This window comes from Cibotium barometz, chromosome 10 (assembly GCF_041138505.1).
Source record: "Cibotium barometz isolate CiBa-2024 chromosome 10, ASM4113850v1, whole genome shotgun sequence".
NCBI lineage: Eukaryota > Viridiplantae > Streptophyta > Polypodiopsida > Cyatheales > Cibotiaceae > Cibotium > Cibotium barometz.
Window position 1 is genome coordinate 55,363,875 of NC_141055.1, and position 27,879 is coordinate 55,391,753.

The 27,879-nt window shown below is 46.6% G+C and overlaps 1 pseudogene across 1 annotated transcript; it reads right to left on the reverse strand.

Annotated features, from left to right (window-relative positions):
- Positions 1-27,841, reverse strand: LOC147635067 (3-dehydroquinate synthase, chloroplastic-like; annotated as a pseudogene). The gene is made up of 9 exons (XR_015266829.1): positions 27,661-27,841; positions 27,135-27,571; positions 10,813-10,963; positions 10,545-10,712; positions 10,233-10,458; positions 2,323-2,446; positions 1,131-1,193; positions 895-1,038; positions 1-707 (listed from the first exon to the last, which is right to left on the reverse strand). The product of XR_015266829.1 is annotated as a 3-dehydroquinate synthase, chloroplastic-like (transcript).
- Positions 27,842-27,879: the final 38 nt, after the last annotated feature.

The following is a 27,879-nucleotide window of genomic DNA, read 5'->3' on the forward strand; positions in this document are numbered from 1 at the left end:
TTTGTTTTAAAAAATATTGTCATCATACTTAAAGGTCCATCATTGTTACTTGAAGACAGGAGGAGATATAATTTGACTAATATATGGAAGGCTGCGAGTCCTTAATACTCTAAACCCTCCATTAACTCTTCCTAGCATTCGAAGAGCTTCTACAACTTCAATAACCATCCAATTATTGTTTAAGGTGGCAAGTTGCCATGACCATCCAATCCTTATTTAAAGTTGCAGAAATAGTTTGTACAAATATAAAGAAAAGAAAAAGGTCACGCGTGGTAACCTTGTAGATCAGATGACTGAATACAATAAAATACAAACACTGGTCCTATGTTGTTACTAAGAGGGCTTGCCAATTTGTTTGTATGAGATCAGTGAAGGGTCGGCCCAAATGTTAGTAGAGGGTAGAGAGATGGAACCCATAGAGATACTCAAGGCATGTTTTAAAGAAACGTAGATTTGTAAAATAACACTTAACAGCCTATGGTATGCTGGTTGTCTCAGCAAGTATTTAACAGGCTTGGGACCAAATACTTCAACACTTCTCATCAATGACAGAAATCCGATGTGGAAATCTTAGCTTATGTTTGGCAGAACGCAGCAAGAGTCTCGTCGAGTGCTTTGGGATCAAAGTCTGCTGTGAAGAGACAGTTTCCAAGAGGCCCTTTCAATAGAATCATCTTCAGCTTACCGTCTGCTACCTTTTTGTCCAGCTGCAAAATCAAGGAGAACCTACAACTTTGAAAAGACTGTAGGAGACAACATAAATTGTACAGATCAAAGGCATTGCAAGGAAGATTTCAGCTGGTTCCACATAATTCCTTGCATGGGCACAGGTCTTAGTGAAGCCTCTGGTGCAAGCCTATGGGGCATGTCCTTTGTTAAGAGAAAAAGACTTACAGACATAGTTGACTTGAACATGGCCACAGTAAGATGCTTGGGTGGAGCAGTGGGCAGCTTTGCTTTTTCCAGCAAGCTCAATATGCGACTCTGAAGAGTCTTGTCTATCCATCCCAGCCTGACAGACATATCAGCTGCCATTGCCTGCATGAGAAAGATAAATAGAACCAAGACCTTGTGAGTCAAGCCAGCAAGATTTTCCTGGAAACTAAATCTGGACAATTTCAATGCCATACCATCCCAGCAGCGACTGCTTCTCCATGCAGCCATTCTCCATAGCCAAGGCCCGTCTCTATAGCCTACATTAGAATTCAGAAACCAACATTAACGTCAAAACCAGAATAATTAACAATCAAAAGAGCAGTGTTTTTACTGCATCTATCACAGATATGAAGATTCTTCTGTGAACAAAAGTGTAGCATATAAGAGGAGTAATGGAACACGGTACTGGAGGCTGCCATAAATAGAATGTTAGAAAGCAAGCGGATTGATGCTACATGCTTTTGAATCGAAAACAAACTGCAGGGTGCACTTACAGAGGGCCAAACTCATGATACAATTGCTGAGTATTGAACTGTCGGTTGCATGAGGGCTGACACAGTTGCTGGTTGGGTGGCCAAAAGGCATGGGGAGAGCTTTCAGCATTTTTTTGAAATAATCTGTGGAGAGCATTTGGCAGGCCTTTGGCTTTGGTGGAAACATTTCTAAGAAGCTACACAAATATTCCCTCTAGGTAGATTACCCAAAAGTGGGCATTTGGCGGGGGGGGGGGGGGGGGGGAGTGGGTCTAGGAAGAAGCACGTTGCCAAGAAAGGGTGGTTTAAGGGGGGTTGTAGTGAAATATAAATGTTTGGGAGGGGGGGGGGGAGGGAGGGAGGGAGGGGGTGTTGTTGAGGAGAGGAAAGTCAAACACAGCCATTACTAAAAAGAAAAAGAATCACTCCAGAGAGCCAATTAATGATTTTCTGGCTAAAATCTGCCGCTTTTTAATATTGTTGCATAAGCATATAGGCCTGTCTGCTTGATCAGACGAACTGATCTTCGTTCTGATCATGTGCAATGTCTAAACAGGTAGGAGTCCAATGCATCCCACTCCACAAAAATGTGAAAGCAGGAAGAAATTAGAAAGTGTCAAGGGCTAGGTGCCTCATTCTTTACATTAGAAGCCTCAATCCTGACAAATCCGGCCCCTATGAAATCTTACCTGAGTGGTAGTTGGGGAAAAAAATGCATTATGCTGATGAAAGACTTTGCAGCCTCTCCTATCTTGGGTCCAGATTGTAACTTCAGTTTGGTTGCCTCAAAATGGACTTAAACAAAAGATATCCCCGGGCACGTCCAAGAAGTTACTATGTGCCTCACCTCTTAAATCAACAAAATAAATGGAGCATCATGCCAACAACATTACTCGGCTAAAATAGCACTTACGTGTCCAAATGTGTGACCAAGGTTCAAAGTGGCTCTTAAACCTCCTTCCTTCTCATCTAGTGACACAACCTCTGCCTTATTCTCGCATGACCTCTTTACTGCATAGGCTACAGCGTCTGGATCTCTGCAAAGAACCAACACATCCATAAGGTAAGAAAAACAATCTCTTCATCAGCTACAGAAAGAACCTAAATGCTAACTTTTTTGGCCAAGGTCCCTACTCTAAAGCATAAATATGTTGACTGCACAAAACCCTGGTAGCATCCAAGCATCTAAAAACCGCAAGGAGCTGTTGTGTTAATATTGACGCTTGAATAAACCAAGGAGTGGATCTCAATCATATCAAGCATATGACACTGGCCAGAGGTATATGGCAGCATTTGGCTTCTCTCTATAACAGGGTATCGCCCATGAAGAGGATTTCCTTGGAAGTACAGATGCGGGTTATGAATCCTGCAAAGTCATCGACCATGCGGGAGCACATCAACAAGCTGCAAGCTCTTCAGCAAGAAATTCTCCAGGCTGGGAAAGAGATAACGTCGAAGGATATGGCCATAACGTTGCTGTCACATTTGCCCTCTCAATACTCAGCTTTCTACTCTTCTTTGATTACCAGTGGCAGGCTCAGCATCATCACATGGGAGGAGCTTGTGCCCATGGTCTTGGACCAAGAGGAAAGATTCTCGAACCCTCCACAAGGTGGAGGTTCGAAGGCCTTAACTGGCCAACGGTTGAAAGGCCGTAATAAGGGCAAAGGGAAGCCTTCATCGGAGAAGTCTTCTGAGAAGATGTCCGACTCAAACCGCGAGAAACTAAAGACAGAGAGGACCTGTAATGATTGTGACGAGAAAGGCCACTATTGGCGGCAGTGTCCCAAGCGGAGCCCCGAGAAGGGTGCAGAATCCTCAGCAATAACCGTAAAGACTCCAGCTTTTGTGCACCTGGAGGTGGTGGACACCGATGTTTCATTTTCTTCAGGCAAGGAGAAGGTTGGAGGACTCTCCGCTCTACGGATACTCGGGAGTGGATTCTAGATAGTGGTGCTTCCAGGCACATGACTCCTTCGCGTTCGGCTTTACAAGATCTCTGCAGGTATTCTGGTCACATTCTTATTGGGGATACATCCACTATCCCAGTTCACAGTGAGGGCAAATTGGAGATAGTTCTTGAGGGCAGGTTGGAGATAGTTCGTGATGGCATTCCTCCCAGGTGTTGTATGTTCCATCACTTGGTGTTGTATGTTCCATCACTTGGTTTTCATCTGTTGTCAATGCATCAAGTTTGCAAGACTGGCGTACGGGTGGAGTTTGATGAGCATTTTGTTGCTCTCCGGGACAAGGCAATAAGCCATGTAGTTTGGGAAGACGGAGTGGAGAATGGAGTTTATAAACTTTCAGCACTCTCTCTCCCAGGTCCTCAGTTTTGTGATGAGTGGCAGTCTAGTATTGGCCACGTAAGTGTGGATACGCTGCAGGTGCAGGCTTTCCCGGACCAGATGGTGGATAGCTTGCTAGTTGATGGCAGCAGTTGACAGGAACTTTGCAATACAGATGTTGGTAGTTCTTATGTTCATCAATCAGAGGAAACTTTATAGGTAACCTATGCTCTGATGTCTCGTAGTATTCGGGACAAAGAAACTCCTGTAGATGAGGAAGTTCTTTCCACAAGAACCTCTTGGAAAGTCAGGCAAGTGGCAGTTGATTACTTGGCAGAAGGAGGTGGATGTTGCACATTCTCCAGGCTTTGTGGTTCCGGACTCAAAGGGGGTGGTTTACAGGTTTCCGAAGGCCTTGAGTGGTCTTTAGCAGGTTTCCAAGACTTGGCATCCCACCATAACAGTTGTTGATCCTTGTGAGTAGTATGATGCCTCCTTGACTCGGATGCAGAATGGTTCATTGATTTGGTTGCTGATTACCAGATTAGACAGGAGCTTCTTGATGAGGCTGTTGAGCTCATGTTTGCAGAGGACTCTTTGGGAGGCAGGACTGCGTATCTTGTGGTTTCTGCAGCATGCGAAGGATCTTGGACTCTTTTACACAGGAGGGGGATTGATGGATGGAGTCCGACTCCAAGGTTGGAGTGGCTCAGATTGGGGAGGATATCCAGACACAAGGAGATCTACTTCAGGTTACAGTTTTACCCTCAGCTCAGGAGCGGTTTTATGGAGCAATAAGAGGCAGCCATCTATTGCCTTCTCGTCGACAAAGGCAGTGTACCGGGCTGCTTGTGGTGCTACTTGCGAGGTGGTGAGGTTGCAGAGGTTACTTGGCAAGATTGGGTTTCCACTGATGGAACCCACGGTCATCCAGAGGCATTTTGTTCGTGAAAAGATCGTTGATGATGATATCTTGCTAGAGTTCTGTTCAACGGAGGACAGTGCGGTGGACCTCTTCACGAAGTCTCTATCTCAGGCTATGCTGCGGCGGCACTCCAGCTCCCTGGGGTTGGTTTCACATCCAGGAGCTGAGAGGGGGTGTTAGAAGTCATCTTATACACTAGGGCCTCTATTGTGGGTGTGCCTGCCCGGATTAGGTGTTTTCTCATTTTTCCCCACTCTCCATATTTTTCCCTAATTTTCTGCTGTGGGAGGCTGCCCTCTGCATGTCAGCTACCTCTGTATGCTGGCCGACTGTGCTCAGACACTGGCCAACTGCTCTTTGGGTCTCTCGAGTCTCTACTGCTGGCCAACTTCATTGATGCTAGCCGACTAGAGATCTTTCAGTCGGGTGTCTACACAGGCTGTCGGCTGCCCCTTCTACAGGCCGACTCCACATATGGGGCCATATAAAATGGCCCCATGGGCGCCCATTCATTGTATCATAGATTTGGGATTTTCTTGTGTATATAGAGCAGAGTTACACGCCTCTCTCTCTCTCCTTCTCCATTGCTGTATTTTTCTGCAGTGCACTTGCTCTCGTGTTCTCAGATTTTGTCATCATCTCCGCTGCATATTCTGACAGATCCTAGCTGCCGAAGTCACCTCCCAGAAGGTGAAGATGTTATCCAAGGTGCTCCTATCGTGGATGAAACCTGTCTGTGTCCAATGGATGAGATCTGGGAGGTAATTCTGGAGGCGTCCCGCTGATGGCTTTGGTGAGGATTTTGTAGGCCTAGTAGAGTGATGGGCTTCCACTGACGCACCTGTGCACCTCTAGTCTACCCCCCCCTCCTTTTTGAGATGAGGTGGATCAGCCCCTTTGAGTGCCGCTCAAGCATGTCTCCAAACACTCCGCAAGCCAGCTTTCATGAGATCCCAATGGTACAGCAAGAGGGAAACCGTTAGGCCATCCTCACGCAGACACTTCCCGCGGGAAACAGCCTGCAATGCTTCCTGTCAGAATACGCAGCACAGATGATGACCAAATCTGGGAACACGAGCAAAAACGCAGGCAGAAAAACAGCACAAGAGAGAGAGAGATGTAGGCGTGTAACTCTGCTCTATATACACAAGAAGATCCCGAGAAATGATACAAATAGTGGTATGGGGCTGGGGGCCTATATATATGCCCCCACATCAGCAGTCGGCCTGCTGTAGGGCAGCCGACTGGACACAGGAACCTCACGACTGGATAAAACACAGTCGGCCAGCATCAAGATAAGTCGGCCAGCAGCAGGAGAGTCCCACGACTCATGAGGTGCAGTCGGCTATCACACAGATGCAGTCGGCCAGGCTCAGTGTCCACCTGCCACTACAGGGCTGCCTCCCAAGCCACAGAAAAATGGGAAAAAATAGGGGAAAAATGCGGGGAGTGAGGGAACACCTGATAAGGCGGGCACACCCACAATAAAGGCCCTGGTGTATAAATCTAGACAGGAGATGACTTCTAACACCCCCTCTCAGCTCCTGGCTGTGAAACCAACCACTGGGAGCTGGGGTGCCGCCTGAGCAAATCCTGAGAGAGCGACTTCGTGAAGAGGTTCACCGTATTGTCCTCCCTCGAACAGAACTCCAGCAAGATGTCATCAGCAACGATCTGTTCACAAACAAAGTGCCTCTGGATGACCATGGGTTCCTCCAGTGGAAGCCCAAACCTGCCATGCAACCTCTGCATCTTCACCACCTCACAAACAGCATCACAAACAGCCCAGTACTCTGCCTCTGTTCTCGACAAGGCAAAAGATGACTGTCTCCAACTGCTCCGGAAAACTGCTCCTGGGCCTGAAGTAGATCCCCTCGTGTCCGGATCTCCTCCCCAAACCGAGTCACTCCAACTGTGGAGTCGGCCTCCATCCAACAATCCCCCTCCTGTGTACAAGAGTCCATGATCCTTCGCATGCCGCAGAAACCACAGGAAACGCAATCCTGCCTCCCAAAGAGTCATCTGCAACCATGAGCTCAACTGCCTCATCAGGAAGCTCCCGTCCAATCTGGTGTCCATCAACCAGACCAATGAACCATACAGCTTCTGAGTCACAGAGACATCACACTGCTCACAAGGATCAACACCTGTTACGGTGCACAAACAAGTCCTGGAAACCTGATGAAACCTGTCAACCACCCCCTCTGAATCCGGAACCACAAAGCCTGGAGAAACCACCTCCTTCTGCAAGTAAGCACCTGCTACCTGCCTGGCTTTCCGAAAGGTCCCTGTGGAAAGAACATCCTCATCTACTGGAGGTTCTATGTCCCGAACACTACGAGACATCAGAGCATAAGTGACCTGTTCAGCGTCCTCCGACTCACGAACACAAGAACTACCAACATCAGTACTGGAAAGTTCCTGCCAACTGCTGCCATCTACTGGCAAGCTATCCACCACCTGGTCTCGGAAAGCCCGCACCTACAACGTATCCACACTTAAGTGGCCATTACCAGACTGCCACTCATCACAAACCTGAGGACCTGGGAGAGAGAGTGCTGAAAGCCTGTAAACTCCATTCTCCACTCCACCTTCCCAAACCACTTGGCCTGTTGCTTTGTCCCGGAGAGCAACAAAATGCTCATCAAACTCCACCCGTACGCCAGTCTTGCAAACCTGATGCACTGACAACAGATGAAAACCAAGTGCAGGAACATACAACACCTGGGAGGAATGCTTCCCCCCTCTGCCATCAGGAACTATCTCCATCCTGCCCTCACTGTGAACTGGGATAGTGGATGTATCACCAGTAAGAATATGACCAGAAAGCCTGCAGAGATCCTGTAAACCGGAACGGGAAGGAGTCATGTGCCTAGAAGCACCACTATCGAGAATCCACTCCCGAGCATCCGTTGCGGAGAGTCCTCCAATCTCCTCCCTGCCTGAAGAAAATGAAACATCGGTGTCCACCACCTCCAGGTGCACAAAAGCCGGAGTCTTCATGATTGCTGCTGAGGAGTCTTCACCCTTCTCGGTCTTCCGCTTGGGACACTGCCTCCAGTAGTGGCCTTTCTCGCGACAATCATTACAGGTCCTCTCTGCCTTCAATTTCTCTCGCGTCAGCGTCGGACTTCTTCTCAGAAGACTTCTCCGATGAAGCCTTCCCTTTGCCCGAGTTACGGCCTTTCGACCTTGGCCAGTTAAGGCCTCCGAACCTCCACCCTGAGGAGGGTTCGTGAATCGTTCCTCCTGGTCCAGGACCATGGGCACAAGCTCCTCCCACTAGTAATCAAAGACGAGTAAAATGCTAAGTACGAAGAGGGCAAATGTGACAGCAACGTGATGGCCATGTCCTCTGACGATATCTCCTTCCCAGCCTGAAGAACCTCCTGCTGACGAGCCTGTAGCTTGTTAATATGTTCCCGCATCGTCGACGACTTTGCAGGGCTCATAACCCGCATCTGTACTTCCAAGGAAATCCTCTTCATGGGCGATACCCTGTTGTAAAGTGAGGCCAAATGCTCATATACCTCTGGCCAGCGTCATATGCTTTACATGATTGATTACCTGCGGTGTGCAGTTGAGGAAAATAAACGAACGGACCCTAGCGTTGACACGATCCCACATCTTTGTCTGGGCCTCCCGGTCCTTTCGGGTTGACGGTAACTCCCCTTCCTCTACTTCCGGCCGTGGAACACCAACAACGACGAAATCGGCGAGGTCGTAAGACTCCAGAACAGATTCCATCATCACCTTCCATATGCCGTAGTTACTCCCGTCCAACTGACGGTCCACCGGGAACGTGGGGAGTGTCGGGATCTTCACATGTCTCTCGGCCATCTCAAACAGATCTGCCATAGCGGGGATGTACTCTGAAAAGGGTGGGTGGGTGGGAACAAAGAAGAACTAAAACCTGCAAGTGGCTGTCCAGCAAACCAGCCCGCCTTCCTCTTGCTTCTCCTCTTCCCGAATATCCAAACAGTCACCAATCAGCCACAAAACAGTCCCCCTCTTGCTCACACAAATCCCAAGACCTATCTAGAGCTTTAGGCTTTGATACCATGTCAGAATACGCAGCGGAGATGATGACCAAATCTGGGAACACAAGAGCAAAAACGCAGGCAGAAAACAGCACAAGAGAGAGAGAGATGTAGGCATGTAACTCTGCTCTATATACACAAGAAGATCCCGAGAAATGATACAAATAGTGGTATGGGGCTGGGGGCCTATATATATGCCCCCACATCAGCAGTCGGCCTGCTGTAGGGCAGCCGACTGGACACAGGAACCTCACGACTGGATAAAACACAGTCGGCCAGCATCAAGATAAGTTGGCCAGCAGACAGCAGGAGAGTCCCACGACTCATGAGGTGCAGTCGGCTATCACACAGATGCAGTCGGCCAGGCTCAGTGTCCACCTGCCACTACAGGGCTGCCTCCCAAGCCACAGAAAAATGGGAAAAAAATAGGGGGAAAAATGCGGGGAGTGAGGAAACACCTGATAAGGGCGGGCACACCCACAACAAAGGCCCTGGTGTATAAATCTAGACAGAGATGACTTCTAACACTTCCCCCAACTCATCAATGGAGAAGGCCACTGGAACGACCGCCCTCGTGTGCCGCCATACGCTCTAGCATGGTGGCGAGTAAAGGTTTGCAGTAAATGGCAATGGCCCGCAACCGGGGTGGGACAGTGCAAGTCCGACTGCACTGTCCCGTGAGGGCCCTGACGCTCGCTAGGCACACCATCCTACTAATAGTGTGCTCCAACGGTCGAAAAGAAATCACATGTGACTCTGTCCCCTACCTGGGTCCAAAAGGAGGCTCTAGCATGAAACCTGTACTCCAAAACTCCTATCCTCCAGGGCACTAAGCAACATGCGGTCAGCCACCATCTGTGTGCCAATCTAGGGGCCATCTAGGGTCTGATCCTCCATACGTTGAAGAGAGGCAAGGCTGCAGCGAAGTCCTCTCCTGCTCACAGAAAGCCCTGAAGTTTATCCTGGGTGGCTGATTGCAGAATCTGATTCCTGAAGAGCCCTGTCCAAGTCAAGGGCAGCAGCGCCTGGGTGAAAAGCACAAGCCTCCCATGCCTCCTCAAACCTCTGGGTCCTGGATGAGGCAATCTGGGATACGAGCGGTCTGCCAGCAATCCTGACTCCAAGATCGCCCAGGTAGAGGATGACGGGGTCCAACCTGTCCAGGTTGGGCCAAGGGTGCGTGGGGCGGTTGGATCTACACAGAAGTGCACATAGCTTTACACGAGTGTATGAAATTTAAAGCAACTGGAACTCTTGCCCAAAAAGACTAAGAGCATACGTGATGTACTGGTATGCATGTGCTGGCTTACATCACATACAAAAGCCACCTACCATTTCAGAAAAAATCTGAAGGGCATGTCTATTTCTTTTCTTGTAGGGGGGTACTAATCATAGTGGTGAGCATAACATATCAAAAAATGACTTAGATGTAAAAAGCAGACCACATTAACCATGTGAAGGACCAAAGCTGCACAACTGTGTGAAGCACCAAATCAAAAGCGGCTAGAACAAGCTGCGACTGATTTGGCCTCCCATCCAAAGATGAATGGTTCTGCATTAAACATTGCACCTTGCTAGTAATGCATCCATGTTCTTTTCCTGCCACTTCAAAAAATGGAGCATCTCTAATAAGTCCATATTTGATAACTTCAGCAATGCCCGAAGCAAGTTCCCTGTCAGGTAAAGTGTGAGGGTATCGGTATCCACAAGCACACATCGAGGTTGGTAGAAGGCACCAATCAGGTTCTTGCCAAGGGGATGATTCACCCAGTTTTGCCTCCAACTGACGAGTCAACCTGCACACTGACCCCAGTTAGCTGCTATAACTGCACATGAAAAGGAGCTTTCACTACTCTTGACCAAGAAACCAGTATTCCACAACCTGTGCCATCACCGTTGTAGGAATTTGGATGAAGTTCACACCACGCAGGAAGGATGCTGCAGCATAACCACACATGTCACCTATCACACCTCCTCCAAGAGCAACAAAGGTACACTTGCGGTCCATCCTTGTCTCTATGGCCTTATCATACACCTTCATCAAGGTGTCCTGGCATGATTTGAAGACATGCATAGTTAGCATATTCATTGTCCGTAACTACAGCAGAATTAAATCAAGATTCATAGAGGTATATTCAGCTAAGTCATACCATATCCTTGTATTTCTCTCCGTCGGGTAAAATGACGCTTTCGACAGTCACATTAGGATCTCCGTGCTTGATAGCTGCAATAACTTTGTCCACATACAGGGGTGCCACTGTTGTATTTGTAACCACCAAAACTTTTTTTCCTTTGATGTGCCTGCACAAAACAGAGTGTAAGACCAAGTCAATGGTTGCATTCAGGCATCATATCCAAATCACTTTTTTACTTATAGCAAGTTCAAAAAATAAAAAAACGTAAAGCAGAAATCAATGATAATACTGCACACCTCAGTTACTCAGCAACAAGTTTACAAGATGTCTCTATAGAGAAATCCTCTCTTCCCCACCCACCTCATTTCTTTGCTCTGCATGCTCATGAGTGCGTCCTGCCAGCCTTTTCTAGCTGCCCCTAACTCATGTGCCTGTTTCCTCTGGCAACCACTCATGAAAGGTGCTTCTGGCAGCTCCCACACTCTCAAGCACTGTTGCTCCCCCGTATTATTCAACTGTGTGCTTCACCCCTATTCTCCTTCTCATCTTCCTTTGATTCTTCTCTTGGTGCTGATTTCACATTATCCTTCTGTAGTCATATTCTATTGGCACCACCGTTCATCATTGCTTTCTCTTTGTATGCCAATTTTGTGTACTGCCACTTCACCCATGTAGGCCCCATCAATAGCTTCCATTATTACAGGCCCCGGCATAGATAGGACAAGTGACTTCTATGATTGCATGACAGCTGAAAAACATAGTTTTTGATGCTATTTATGCTCTAAGCTAGATAGACTATATTTTGCGGATTCATTTTCCTTTCAAAGTTATTAATTGAATAGACATTGAGTGCACTTTCAACGAAAAAATCTTAAAAATTTTGACCTTGTGAGAACCCAAACATGTCAGTTCTTGTAATAGATTGGCCCCAAGGTGATGCCACATACGCCGTCCCTAACATGGATGCATGTGTCGTATTACTGGGGAAGTATGAGATATTAGATGAGTGTTGGTCATTGGCGACCCCTATTTGATAAAGATATGGAGGGCAAAGTGATTGTGACGATAAGGGATGCACACATGTACATTAGGTTCATGACTATGAAGGGTTTCAAGTCCCAGCGGCAATTGGCACTAGCCAAAGACATAGAGTGTCTACATGGAGAATTCATCAGATAGGTACATGTAGAGGTCAACCCTTGCATTAGGCATTGCAATGTTGCATTAGCAAGCATTATAGGGGCAAATGCACATGGGCCAGCCTATGTGCCAGCCCATAAGGCACCCCATCATGGGGGCTGCTTTGCATGTGGGTCTAAGGACTCTATGCCACCTCTCCTAGGCATGTCGGCCAGCATAGCTAGCCTACTCAGCAATGTTGGCCACCTTCTAGGCATCATGGTTAACGCAGATCTAAGGAGCAGAGAGGGCTGCTGTCCTGATGTCGTCAGGGTGATGATGAGCAGAGAGGGCTGCTGTCCCAATGTAGATAAGATCTTCTGTTGCAAGTATCAAGGGCTGAGTGTTGCAGATATCAGATCATGGAGTGCTGCTGCTGTAGAGGGTAGAGCCAACAGCACACAGATATGGACACAAAAGCAGGCGGTTGCTGTGAGCTGGGGATGGAGCACGGATGTGCAGACAATAAATGATGTTGCTGCTGTTGCAGAGATAGCGCCGGCAGCAAACAGGTTGATGATATGATATGTTGTTCTTGTGCTGAATATGAAACCATGCATATATATGGGGTTGGGCTGCTGGTCGGCCCAGAGCAGGGGCTGTCAGCCAGCAGCACAAGACCAAAATCCCAAATAAAATTCCCTTTTAGGGCTGGGAAAAATACCATTTTCACACGTCCCAGTCGTGAACCATTTTGGTCTCTCATAAAGGATCTACCTAGGATGCAGTCATAAGAATTGGGCTGCTGAGAAAAGATCATTACTATGAGAGAGTGACAAACTTAGGCCAAAGGTCTTGATTCTCAGATCGCACAAAAGCCCCATGGGTTTTGTTGTGGCCCCATTAACAAGCTTAACTATTAGGCCAGTAGTGTCAAGTGAAGCTTGTCCCCACTTCTCCCAGCACTGCTTGATAATAATGTTGACTCCAGCCCCTCCATCTAGGACGGCTGTGACTTGACTGACCTTATATTTTACTAGAAGGACAGCATTTGTGTCATCACTCTCGAAGTAGTGGCCTAATTTATTCACCGATACTTTTGGAAAAGCTTGGTGAACTGCCTCTTCCCTAGCAGGTTCGTCATCATCAGCTGAGGAGTCTTGAGATGGTTGTTCTTCCATGCCCCCTGTTAGTCCTTTGTCCATCCAATCCTTTAGGTCCTTCCACAAACTTGGGCTTCCTTGCAACAAGGACCCAAAGCAAATCTAGAATTGGGAGGAGAGGAAGGCGGTGAGTCCTATATCTCACTGGGTATGTCCATTATCACTTACATAGCTATCATGACCGATAATGGTATATGGAATAAGTACAGGCCCTTTCAAGTGCAAAACTCTTCTATCATCTCCCAATGTGAAACTAGCATAGATGCATTGGCCTCCGCTTCGATAGTGGGAACTAATGGAGGTTCACCATCCAATTGCACCTGGCATGCTCTTACCATTTCTTGAGCTACTTCTAGCCTACTTTTCCCCCCTTAGGTTAGGATATTCTGCCAACTTTTTGGGCAAGTTGTTGGGATCTATGGCCAGTTCTTCTTGGTCCTTGGAAGAGGATGAAGAGACGTTGGAAGTTGTATCCTTGCCTGATACCGAGGATTTGAGTCAGGGAACTCTAAGCCTCTAGGGATTCTAGGTAGGTAGTACCCTCTTCCTCCCCTTCAGGTATTTCTGTCAAGGTCTGGTTCATCGGGGTCACCCAGGGAATGGGTGGTTGTTGTGGCAACATTGGAGGCGGTAGGGGTAACTTTGGAATTCTTAGTACTCCCCTTTGAAGCACGTACTACCCTGGATGAGATGCATTGGCAACCATGGGCCCTGTCGATGGTGTAGGCAAAGCCAGGTAATGAATGGATGGAGTTGATGGAACCCAATCGACCAACTCTACCATGTCAAGCAGCTAGAGAAAGAATCAATCAGAGACTACATCAACAGAGTGTGATACCTCCACTCTCGATGTGCTGACATTGACAAATTATCTTATAAATAGCTTATCAACTCTTACCATGTCAGGTAGCTAGAGAAAGAATCAATCAGAGACTATGCTAATACTGACAAATTCTCTAATAAACAACTAACTGGAAGATTCCTAGAAGGAATCCTTGACTCAACCTTGCACAACGCCTTGTACTTTGGAAAAACATAAAAATCTTGAGCCATATTGTAGGAGTGCCATAGATTTCAATGATAACTTCATGTGAACTACTTCAAGGAATCTACCTGAAGAAGGAACCCCATCTGAAGCATCATTTGACACTGCCTTCAAAGGTCGGCAACAAAGGGAAAGAACCACACGCCACACCGACAGTAGAAGTCATGCAGCAATTGATTGAGCAATGGAGAGTTAGGCTAAGAAAAGATAACATGGAACAACCACATCTATACCCTAGTCGGGAGTTGGTCTGGTGTTCAATATGCCATGTTAACCACACATGCATGAAATGCCCAATCTAAGACCCAGGTTAGGAGGAAGTTGGTGCGCATATGCCTCTTGCTCTCTAATGTTAGGTTCCTACTAGAGTGTAACCAACAGCTTGGGTTGTTTCTTCGGCCCTAGTGGCCTAGGTTGTTGTTGCAGCCCCAATGGCAAAATTGAACCTGAAACCCCCCGCACTGCTTGTACCGGAGTCCAATGTTGCAGAGCCCGAAGATGCAGTAAGCCTCCAAGCGGTTTCAAACAATTCTAGGTTCGTATTTTCAAAGCTAGCTAGGCCAAAAGCTGCTGATGTAACCGCTGTCACTGTACACGCGTTAATTGTGGTTCTAGAAAGCTAGGTTGCAGGAAACGTTTCTGTTTAGGAAACGGCAAGCCTAAGTAAACGCAAGGAAACGCGAAACCCATTTACTAGGAAACGTCGAGGGTAGGCTAAGATTTGAAAAGAACACAGACATTTAGAAAAAATATAGCACATGTTTACATATAGTTTTTGAAGGGAGGAAACATGTAAAAGCATGTAACAAAGTAGATGAAAAGAAGACCATAAGGGCTGAAATTCATTAATCAATGATTGTGCAAGATACAACTTGTTTACATGGGAAGTAGGAGTCCATAAGGGCTGAATTTCAGCCATCAATGACAGTGCAAGATACAAATTTATTACATGGGAAGTACACCCTCATCCTCAACTAGATCCTCAAGGCACTCATTCAGGTTGCATGGACCCATGGAGGATGAAGGCGAGTAGAGAGAACACTGGGAACACAGACTTTGAGAAATCGTTTTTCTTAAAAAAAGGCTGGCGAGTCTTTTTTTTTTAATGGACCTTAGAAAAAAAGCCATATATATATATATATATACACGGGCCCTGTTGGCCCATTTTTTTTTAATGCTTTTAATAAACTGCAACAAAAACGGACCACTTTATAAGTGGCCCCCGTTTTTCTTTTAATGGGCTGCAACAAAACGGGTCACTTTATAAGTGGCCCCCGTTTTTCTTTTAATGTGTTGCACCAAAACGGGCCACACCCAAGGTCAAAATTCGTTTTTTTTTTTTTTGGGTAAAAACTCGCCGTTTCCTAAGTGTTTCCCATGGTGAGAAACGTGGCCCTTCTACAGAAACGCCGAAACGGCGTTTCCTACTCTTCCACACACGTTTCCTGCAAGCTAGCTAGAAAGGATTACTCCCTCCCCTATAGGGTTGGCACTTCCAAGTTCCAGTTCCTGAACTAGGCTAGTTAGGGTACACATCGGAAATAGATGGCTCCAAGGTTGGTCTTTCTAGCCAGCGGTCTCTTATTTGCTCGGTGGTTTGGTGATTCTCTAACTCCCACTCGTCAGTTGGACCTCCCATGATAATGTCTCTAATCACATCTACAAAACTCCTTTGAGTTGTTGTAGGGGAGTCAAGTACTCCAACTTCTTGGTCCATACAAGGCCCTGCAGTGATAGGCTACCAATAATAGGCCTCACTCAAGCTAGCGTCTTCGCTATCACTTGAATACTCTGTTACTAGTGTTGTTTGGCTCATGTGAGGCCCAAGGACTCTAAAGCGTGCAGTGATTCCTCTCAAGATGGTGCTCTCAATTCTGCATCATTTGAGGTACTCTCCTCTAGTGGAGGATTGAGTCCAAAAATCCTTCCTAAACTTGTGTATATGTAAGATTCTAGTGGATTTTTAAAAGTTTTAGTCCATGTGTGACTCGCGAACGTGCATTCACAAGATGAGAACATGCGTTCCCACTTGGGTCCGTGCGTGGCCAGGTGAGATGGGAATGTGCATGGTTAGGTCTCTGTTTGACTTGCGAAAGTGCATTCACAAGTCAGGGAACATGCATGGCGATGTGCAAACATGCGTGCGCCATGGCCAGATCCCCGTTTGGCTCACCAACGTACATGGCTAGATAGATCTCTATTTGGCTTGCCAATGTGCGTTCACAAGTCAGCGAACGTGCGGAGCGATGTGCAAGCGTGCGTGGCTATCTTTTGCTAAGTACGTACATACGTCATCTCTCAGCTCTACCAACTACTAGTGTGGTGGGATTTTGGGCCACGTGATGGTTCAAATTTTAGCCATTTTTACATTATGGCCATTTATGGAAATAATATTTTCTAACCTTTCCTTAATGAGAATATTTTACAGATTTCTCCTCCCAAACATAGGAACGTGCGTTCCTACTTGTGAATGTGTATTCGCGGGCTCTATCAAGCACGTACGTAGGCAAACCAAAGAGCCAAAAAAAATCCAAGTTTAGCCCCTCTAATCCTTGCTTAATGATGCATTTTTTGGGTTTTTGATTTGATAGGATATTAATGCACTCTTAATCTTGTCAGAATATACAGCAGAGATGAAGACAAAATCTGAAAACTCAAGAGCAAGCGCACTGCAAGAAAAAAAACAGCAATAGAGAAGGAGAGAGAGAGAGGCGTGTAACTCTGCTATATACACAAGGAAACCCGGAATACCCAATACAACATGTGTTGGGGGAAGGGGCCATTTTATATGGCCCCTGTGATCCAGTCGGCCAATAGCAAGGACAGCCGACAGCCACATAATGACACCGGACCTGCTGAACTCCCAGTCTGCCAGCACACGTGTGAAGTCGGCCAGCAGCAAAGAGAAGCAGGGAGCAGCAAGACCAGTCGGCTGAAACCGGCCTCTGATAGAAAACCAGAGTGCGGTAGATTAGCAATCACCCGTCCACTTGTAGTCTAGAAGTGAAAACAAAGCAGATTGGAGCTAGAGTGCCCAAATCTGAAAACACAGCGACACCTGTTGGCCCCAAAGCTTGGCGCCCCTTGCGGTATTTCTTTATTCAATTATAATAAAATGAATGGCTGAGTACAACACAAAGATCAGCCAAGAGTTTACACCTGTATATCCAATCTGACGGCCCACAAATCCTTCTCAGCACAGAGGATCTATGCACACAGATCTGTGTCTCCAAATAACACACTGTGCCTCCCTCTGATCAGCCAAGATCACTAAGCAGGCCAGCCATGGGCATACATCTGGCATAACTCAAGTGCGTGATACATCATCTCAGCTCAAACATACATGTGCTGTCCAAACTCTGTCTCAACCCTTGTCAATCTGCCATACCCCTCCTCTCACAAGGGGCCAGATAACTGTATCTGCAACAGACATCAAGCAATAGAAAGAGAGATAGATGAACAGAAACGGAGCTTACCAAATTCAGCTCGTGAAACAGCACTGGAGGAAGCAACAGCACCAATCTGTACTTGCAGGCACTTGTATCCACAACCCTGCTTCACACATGTGCTTGTACTTGCCTGTACCCTCCTCCTAATGTTCACTCTTATGCTGTCCTTGAAAGTACAGATCTGAAAAACAGCACTGTACTTGACTGTACTTGACTGTACTTGACGGTACGGTCTTTCTGCAGAGAATCAGAAGTAGCCGCCTGCTGGATTTTGCTACTGGTTGCCTGCGCCGTCTGCTACAGTACTGTCCAGCACCTGTACTTGCCCTAGAACTGGCCGTACAGTGTACCTGCAGAAAGTACAGAGCTGTACTTGCAGTCGTACAGCACTGTACAGCCTGTATTCAGCAGTTGCAGGCGCCTGTATCAGTCCCACAGCCCTGCGCTTCTCTGTCCACAGCAATACCTGCAGTCGTACAATACTGTACGGCTGTTGTACAGCCTTCTTCAACACACAGTTCACAGAAAAACAGCAGCTAAACCAGTCTTCAGCAGCCGCCTAGAGCTTCCTCTGCTTTTCCACGCATGTGTGTCCCTTTTGCTCCACGACTCCCCAAAAGGGAAGAGAGAGAGAGAGAGAAGAGAGAGAAAACACTCCAAAAGTGGCCCTCTTCCCCAAAATAATCCCTAGGGCCCCAAACTTTAATAAGTTCCCTAGGGCCACTAAGGCCTAGGGGCAAACTTTAATAAACATTAAAGTTTAATGTTTCTAGTTCCCCCCTTCACACCTAGGGATGTCCACACATCTTAAACTCTGTCCGGGCACCCCCCATGTGAATCATAAAATATTCTGACTCTGTAACCACCATGCCCACACTTGTACTGTTCCATTTTCACAGGGCCATGACATACCCCCCTCTTGAAAAATGGCAAGCGTCCTCGATTGCATTCTGGTGATGCGTCAAAATATTCAAAGTGAAATATACAATATGGCAAGATCAGCGTCCCAATCTCTCTAAGCCATACACATGTATCAACATTCACTGCAAACCAATGGCATAGTAATAGTCCAAGTTGTATACCACTGTGAACTATACATATCCACAAAAATCTCCATGTGACTAGTACACATATATCATAGAAGTCCCATAAACAGATGTACTGTCAGCCTCAGTACCTTCGGGTGAGATAAAATCTGCACCAAGCGACCTCTAGATGTCATCTGAGCCTGTCTGTATCAAGGGAGTGGAGGTGCTACCCCCCTCTTGAGCATCAGGTAATGCTCCAGACCCATGCTCTGCTGAACCTGAATGAGCCACAATAAGAGTCGGCTCTAACTCAAAGGCATCGAGATAAAGCTGCAAAACCTGAGGTGAATCTGTTAAGTCACCTTCCTCCATCCACTTCGCATCCATCGGTGAATAGTTCTTGAACTTCACAAGATAGCGACGGGAAACTTTACCTCGTACCTTCCTTTCTTTATGTGCCAGTATCTGCTCTGGAATCAGAACCTCATCAAGTTCCTCAACTTCCGGCTGAGCCTCATCTGATACATCTTCAGGCACATCCCCACGGAAAGGTCTAAGAAGACTCACGTGAAAAGCATTGTGAATCCTCCAGTGATCTGGTAACTTCAAACGATAGGTTACCTCACCAATCTTTTCCAAAACCTGAAAAGGCCCATAATATCGCATGCTCAACTTAGGGAATAAGCGCTCTTTACCCTTCATCTTCTTGAGTCTAGCCTTTTCAAAACGCAAAAGAACCCAATCACCCAATGCAAACTGTAAATCACATCTGTGACGGTCTGCGGCTTTCTTTTGCTTCTGCTGAGTTTTCTGGAGGGCCAACTTAACTCTCCGATAAGCTTCATCCAAGCTCTCCACATACTGATCAGCCTCAAAGATCTTATCCTTTGTATGCAAAATGGGTGGTACCTTCTTCCCTCCTTCTACAATCTCAAAAGGCGCCTTGCCTGTCGAGCTATGTACAGTGTTGACAATCCTAGAAAGCTGCGTACATCATGCACGGTCCTCAAAGCTGGCCAATTAAGTATTGCTTCCACCTTTGCTGGATCCATACGGACTCCATGACCAGACACAATATGCCCCAAGAAATGTATCTCCTGCAAAAAGAACTCACTCTTCTTACCATTAACCACCAACCTATGGTTTCTGAGTTCTGCAAACACAATGGCCAAATGCCTTCTATGCTCTTCTTCAGTTCGTGAATGCACAATCATATCATCAAAGAATGTGCCCACAAACTCTCTATGAGGCCTGAAAATCCTGTCCATCATTCTGTTAAATGTGGCAGGCGCATTTGTCAAACCAAAGGGCATAACCAAGAACTCATACAACCCAAACGTGGTTCGGAATGCTGTCTTATGCACATCCTCGGGTCTAATGCGTATCTGATGATACCCGGTTTTCAAGTCAATACGACTAAAAACTGTGGAGCCCTGTAAGCGGTCCAAGATGTCATCGATCCTCGGTATGGGGAATCGATTCTTGATGGTATTCTTATTCAGCGCCCTGTGATCAATACACATGCGCCAAGAACCATCCTTCTTCTGCACTAAGAGCACAGGTGAGCAAAAGGGTGATGAGCTAGGCTGTATCAACCCTTTATTTAGAAGCTCCTGCACCTGACTCATAATCTCTTCCTGTTGGGCTGCACTAACACGATACGGCGGTCTATTCGGTGGAGTACTACCAGGAATCAGATCTATGGCATGATCTTCTGGCCTCTCAGGAGATAATTCTCCTGGCAATGACTCGGAAAAACAGTCTTGAAACCCACTTAAGAAATCAGCCCTGTCCTTATCTAACATTGACAAATTAGACTTAGACTCATCATCTTGTGCATCCTTTACATAAATCAAGTACGCGGAAAGATGCTTTTTCATTACTGATGAAATTGCCGAAGCGGATACAATAGGAACAGATTCCCCTTTGAGTTTTACATCCAATACATGCTCTTTCCCTCTATGAGTCAGAGTAATTTTCCTATTGTAAGTATCCACCACCGCATGTACCCTGTGGCACCATGGCATCCCCAACAAAACATCACAGCCATCCAAAGGCATGATGAAGAACTCCTCGCTGTCCACATAACCCTGCAAATGAAGCCGAAGCTTCCCAATAATAGGAGTAACGGGTTCTGCATACCCTGGACAAGCCATATTAGCCTCATGTAACGGCCCCATCTCCTCTGCGCGAATCCCCAATCGGCCAGCCAAATCTGGTGAAATGAAGTTGGCTCTAGCACCTGTGTCAAAGAAGATCAAAGCATTCTGATCTCTCACTTTGCCCCATGCCCTGCACAACTCTGTAGCTTCACCACCTAGCTGCTCCCCCACAAGATCAGGAACTAAGCCTGCAGAAGGCTTTGGTTTCTTTGGCTTGGGCTCTCCTTTATTGTCAGGGTCCTTTTTGGAAGTTCTTTTGGGACAATTGAATGACATATGCCCCTCTTCAGTACAGTAAAAACACTTTTGAGCATCTCTCAAAGCCTGTCTTTCCTCAGAAGTCCTTTTGGGCATTGGCAACTTCTTATACTTTGTCTCTGTAGACCCTTTAGCATCACGAGAAGCATGCCCAAATTTTTCAGCTTTCTTGCCCAATTTCTTACTGCCTTTAAACCCAGATGAACCACCTGTGAGTAACGCATTAGCTGTCATAGCATTTTCAATCATCTGTGACATGTTCGTTACTCTTGTCTTTATACAATAATCTCGTACCTCCTTGGGCAGCCCACAACAATATTTCTCAACCTGCTCAGATAATGACACGGCACGATAAGAAGTCACTGGGAGTAGAGCTTCCCAAAACTTCTTGTTATAATCCTCCAAACTATCACACTTTGAAGCATCCAGCTTGTGCCATGCGGTCATAACATCCACCTCAAATGTAGATGTGAGCCATACGGAAGAGAAAACCTGTTTGAATTGAACCCATGTGGTGGGTGCTATGCCCTGCAAAAGAAGAGTAGACCACCACTGCAAAGCATTGCCCTTGAGAAAAGTGGCAGCTTTCCTCACCTTAGAGGACTCTGTGTAATTCCCACCAGAAAAAGCAGCATCAAACTGCTGTAAAAAGGTAAGTGCCTTCAATTTATCCTTGGCCCTACTGAAAGTGTCAAACTTCACTGCAGCTCCCCCTTCCTTGTAATCCTTCGCCTTTCCCATAGGCGTTAGATTGTCATATGGAAGTGGCTTCGCAAGATTGCTGCCCCCAACATTCATACCCATCATTGGGTCAACATTTCCCATTCCCATGCCAGGCATACCATACATTCCAGCCATGTTTCCATACATTCCATTATGCATACCTGGCTGCATGCCACCAAACATATTGCCTTGCATCCCAGGTTGCATGCCTGCAAACATATTTCCAGCCATACCGGACTGCATACCACCATACATATTCCCTTGCATGCCAGGCTGAAAATTGGCTCCAAAAGGCCCATACATACCCATGCCTCCTTGAGGATAACCCCCAGTCATGGATTGGAACACCGAGCCACCACCAAAATAACCTGGATGCATATTCTGCTGTGGAATAGGTGGCTGTCCATAGAAGGAACTCTGAGAGTTTGCTCCATAAGCATGGAGCATATTCGGAAACTGGCCAAAAGATGGTTCCTGTGGGATGGCACCACTATGACCCTGAGGAAGATTCTTCGAACGAACCTTCTTCTTCTTTTTCTGGGGCTCTGCGCGGGGCTCTGTGCGAGATCTCAAAAATTCAGCAAATCTCTCGCTCTGTGTGAGCTGCATAAAAGTATCCATAAGCCAAGCGATCTTTGAACCGAGCATCATCATCCTCTTTACCATGCACATCTTTTGGCTGTGTTACATCCTCATAAGGCTCAACATCTGCAGCCTGTTCTCCTGCAAAAATATCCTCAGATACATCTCTTTCAGGAGAAGTCTCTTGCTCTTCTTCTTCATGATAGTAGTACTCATCCTCTGTATCAGACATGATTGCTGAATTTTCAGCGATGGCTTTCTTCAAAGCAACCACGAGCTCACCCCCTTCAGAAAGTTGATGATTGGTCCCGGCAACGGAACCTTGAAACCGGCCTCTGATAGAAAACCAGAGTGCGGTAGATTAGCAATCACCCGTCCACTTGTAGTCTAGAAGTGAAAACAAAGCAGATTGGAGCTAGAGTGCCCAAATCTGAAAACACAGCGACACCTGTTGGCCCCAAAGCTTGGCGCCCCTTGCGGTATTTCTTTATTCAATTATAATAAAATGAATGGCTGAGTACAACACAAAGATCAGCCAAGAGTTTACACCTGTATATCCAATCTGACGGCCCACAAATCCTTCTCAGCACAGAGGATCTATGCACACAGATCTGTGTCTCCAAATAACACACTGTGCCTCCCTCTGATCAGCCAAGATCACTAAGCAGGCCAGCCATGGGCATACATCTGGCATAACTCAAGTGCGTGATACATCATCTCAGCTCAAACATACATGTGCTGTCCAAACTCTGTCTCAACCCTTGTCAATCTGCCATACCCCTCCTCTCACAAGGGGCCAGATAACTGTATCTGCAACAGACATCAAGCAGTAGAAAGAGAGATAGATGAACAGAAACGGAGCTTACCAAATTCAGCTCGTGAAACAGCACTGGAGGAAGCAACAGCACCAATCTGTACTTGCAGGCACTTGTATCCACAACCCTGCTTCACACATGTGCTTGTACTTGCCTGTACCCTCCTCCTGATGTTCACTCTTATGCTGTCCTTGAAAGTACAGATCTGAAAAACAGCACTGTACTTGACTGTACTTGACTGTACTTGACGGTACGGTCTTTCTGCAGAGAATCAGAAGTAGCCGCCTGCTGGATTTTGCTACTGGTTGCCTGCGCCGTCTGCTACAGTATTGTCCAGCACCTGTACTTGCCCTAGAACTGGCCGTACAGTGTACCTGCAGAAAGTACAGAGCTGTACTTGCAGTCGTACAGCACTGTACAGCCTGTATTCAGCAGTTGCAGGCGCCTGTATCAGTCCCACAGCCCTGCGCTTCTCTGTCCACAGCAATACCTGCAGTCGTACAGTACTGTACGGCTGTTGTACAGCCTTCTTCAACACACAGTTCACAGAAAAACAGCAGCTAAACCAGTCTTCAGCAGCCGCCTAGAGCTTCCTCTGCTTTTCCACGCATGTGTGTCCCTTTTGCTCCACGACTCCCCAAAAGGGAAGAGAGAGAGAAGAGGAGAGAGAAAACACTCCAAAAGTGGCCCTCTTCCCCAAAATAATCCCTAGGGCCCCAAACTTTAATAAGTTCCCTAGGGCCACTAAGGCCTAGGGGCAAACTTTAATAAACATTAAAGTTTAATGTTTCTAGTTCCCCCCTTCACACCTAGGGATGTCCACACATCTTAAACTCTGTCCGGGCACCCCCCATGTGAATCATAAAATATTCTGACTCTGTAACCACCATGCCCACACTTGTACTGTTCCATTTTCACAGGGCCATGACATCGGCCATCACTTGGATCACTCCAAGAACCAAAGGACAGCCTCCCACACCTGGTAAAAATAGGAAAAATGAGAAAACACCTAAATCGGGCAAGCACACCCACAACAAAGGCCCTAGTGTAAATATACAAACAGGAGATGATTGCTAACACCCCCTCTCAGCTCCTGGATGTGGAACCAACCCCAGGGAGCTGGAGTGCCGCCGGAGCAAAGCCTGAGATAGAGACTTCGTGAAGAGGTACACCGCACTGTTCTCCGTCGAACGGAACTCTAGCAAGATGTCATCAACAACGATCTTTTCACGAACAAAATACCTCTGGATGACCATGGGTTCCACTTGTGGAAACCCAATCTTGCCAAGTAACCTCACCATTTCGCAAGACGGTCCACTTGGGGAGGGTCGGGATCTTCACGTGCTTCTCAACCATCTGGAAAAAATGAAGAACTAAACTTGCAAGTGGCTGTCCAGCAAATCAGCCCGCCTGCTTCTCCTCTTCCCGTACGGCCCAAAACAGTCCTCCAATCAGCAACACAAATAGCCCCCCTCTTGCTCACACAGTTCCCAAGATCTTCCAAGGGCCTAGAGCTCTGATACCATGTCAGAATATGCAGCAGAGATGAAGACAAAATCTGAAAACTCAAGAGCAAGTGCACTGCAAAAAAACACAGCAATAGAGAAGGAGAGAGAGAGGCGTATAACTCTACTATATACACAAGAAAACCCGGAATACCCAGTACACCATGTGTGGGGGCAAGGGGCCATGTTATATGGCCCCTGTGATCCTGCAAGGACAGCCGACAGCCACATAATGACACCCGACCTGCTGAACTCCCAGTCGGCCAGCTTCAATCAGTCGGCCAGCACACGTGTGAAGTCGGCCAACCACACGTGTGAAGTCGGCCAACAGAGCAGAGAGAAGCAAGGAGCAGCAGGACCAGTCGGCCATCAACTGGATCACTCCAAGAACCACAGAACAGCCTCCCACACCTGGTAAAAATAGGAAAAAATATGAAGAGTGGGGAAAAATGAGAAAACACCTAAATCAGGCGGGCACACCCACAACAGAGGCCCTGGTGTAAATATACAGACAGGAGATGACTGCTAACAAATCTACCTAATGATATACTCAATGCAACCTAATGGTGTTTCTACAAGATTTAATGGTGAGATTAATGCCTACAATGAACCAAAACTCAAAAACTTTGAATCAAAGGAGAATACTTATTTGCACACAAGCCACTTGAGCTTGAAGGGTTGCTCCATGCTCCATTGCACCAAGGTAATCAATTAAATAACAAAACATAAGTGTTGAGTATTTTGGAGCTTAACGTGTGTAAACCGTCATGTGAACCATCCTACGTGTGACCACTGTTCATTTCCCCGTTTATGTGTGTATCCATGTATGTACTACCACCAAAGAGTTATGTGTTCATATGTATGTGTGTAGCCTTATTCATATATGTGTGTGTGAACTACATACTACCGGCATTACACAAGCCGTAAGCTCGGAGATTTCGTGTAATCATTTACATGAAGCGCTTTGCGCAGTACAAAAAGTATGGCTCAAAAAGTGTTGCCGCGCATTCAAAGTGATGTTAGCCAATGTGGTTAACAAAGCAAGTCATACAACGGCCAACTTAGTTAAGGTTTGAAACCTTTTTTAAAATATTAAGAAGAAGCCCATAAAGAAAATAGCCAAGCAAAGCAAAAGAAAGGGAGAAATTCAGGTGTATGGTGCCTAGGTTCAAAAATCAAAGAAAAAACAAAGAATTGGACATTAGGTTCACCAATTTTACATACCTACTCAATAGTGGCCTTTATGCACAGATATGCAGCCCACAAACCCTTCTCTCAGCCTCTTCAATTCATCTCCCAACCTTGGCTTGATCTTACAAGCATGTATTTAACAACCTCAAGCCCCCTTTTTGGTATTTCCTCATTTGGGGCTTCACATACTGGACCAAGTCCACCCTTGCCTAGCACTTGCCATGTGGACAATAAATCGTCTAAGGTCTAATCCCTTTTTGGGCCTTTCACCTTAACACTTCAATTAATGCATTTGGGCGGCCCCTAGGCCTTTCCACTTTACAATGGCCACCTCAATTAGACTGCCTATTTGAACACTTTTTGTCTCTAGCAGAATCCCATTAAAGAAGCGAAATGCTTCTGTCATGGTACCTTACATTGTCATGAAAGGAAGGTTTAAACAACAAATTTCAAACTATAGTTTTTTCTTCAACATGAAGAAGTTTTGTTGTCACTCTTTAGACATTGTATGGTCCTCCTTCCCTTGAGTCACAATACACACATAGCCTCCAATAATCAAGATACTTGGACTTCTCACACTGAGGAGAAACAGCTTCACACTGAGGAGGAAAAGGAACAAAAGCTTTGCAGTGCACTGACAAAAGCACGGTTCATTCAACTACTTTAGAAGCACAAAACTGAGGTGCACTTACTCAAGACCGAGAAGCCAAGTGTGGGGGGAGATTCTTGGGCAAGGCCAAAAGTACCCGAATAAAGGGGAGCCTCAACTTTGGCAGATCTATAGAGGGGGAGTCCAACACAATGCCCAAAGAGGGAGAAGCACGTGGTACTCTTTCGGAAGACCAAGAAAGTAAACCGTCACTGGGAAGCCAGCTGCCTCCGCCAAGGGGTCTGACTCCGGGGAGAAACCATGTTTCCACGGTGCAAAGTATACGTGATACCCCCAGGCTCTCCCAAGCAAGCGACCTGAAGGAGATCCCAGACTTGGCTATAAGCCAGATGGCTACAAATGATCTTGCCCATGAGAGTGTGCGCTTGTAGTGATCCCTCTGAAGTTCTAAGACTGGTTAAATGGCAGCCTATCAATTGCCATCAACAGCCTTCCTACAATGCCACCCTTTGGCTGGATGGGATGACCCTCACCGGAAACCAGCTCCACGCTACAAAGGATGCCTGATGTGGAATGCATATCGAGACCCTTACACTTTTCAGATACTTACTTTTGAGGCATCATCTTTCACATAGATACTAAAGGAAACCCATTTTTCGGTTCAAAAAACAACAACACAGAGCTTACCGTTGAAGGAGCTCTGGTTTGTCAAGCAATGAGAACCCGATGTAGATAGGGTAGCTCCTGTCCCCGAGGTCAACATTCACCACGGTCATGTCCTGGGAGGTTCGGGGCATGCCTTCGAGCACTACAGAGCTGGCATTGATCTGCAGGCTCCGAGTTACCTTTTTGATTGTTCGAGGCTCCAAGACGTCCTTAGCCGTGACTAGCTTGCATCCACTGAAAGAGGTCCCAGCAAGGCCGATATTCTTTGCAGAGAAAAACCTGGGCTCAGAGTAAGTTGTGCTGAGATGGGCCTTGGAAGTGTTAACAGAGAACAGTTGGGTCGCTGAAGCAGCAGCTACAGCCATGGCGCTTTGCTTTTTTCAGATATAAAGGCCGTACGGTATCTTGGCCAACTGAAGATATCCTGGCCGACTGCCGGATATTGGAGGAGCAATCGCCTGGTAAACAAATCAGAGTGCACGGAAATGTTAATGGAATCGAAGGATCGCACCACTAAGCGATTCAAATCAAGCTAGATATGACGTACCCGCACAATGACCTCTGATCAGATCTTCGACAGAAATGTAGGCTTCTATGGTGCGGGTGCTTGTTGCTGCCTTGAACGGTTGAACCAGTCGAACTTCTAAGCCCCCTTGGTGCTACGATCACATCACGAGCTTTGCGGGCTATGGAGCACCCACTCGTAGTGTTTATTTTTGAAGGTTGCATTTTGATTGCTCTTGAAGTGCTATAAAAAAATTTACCT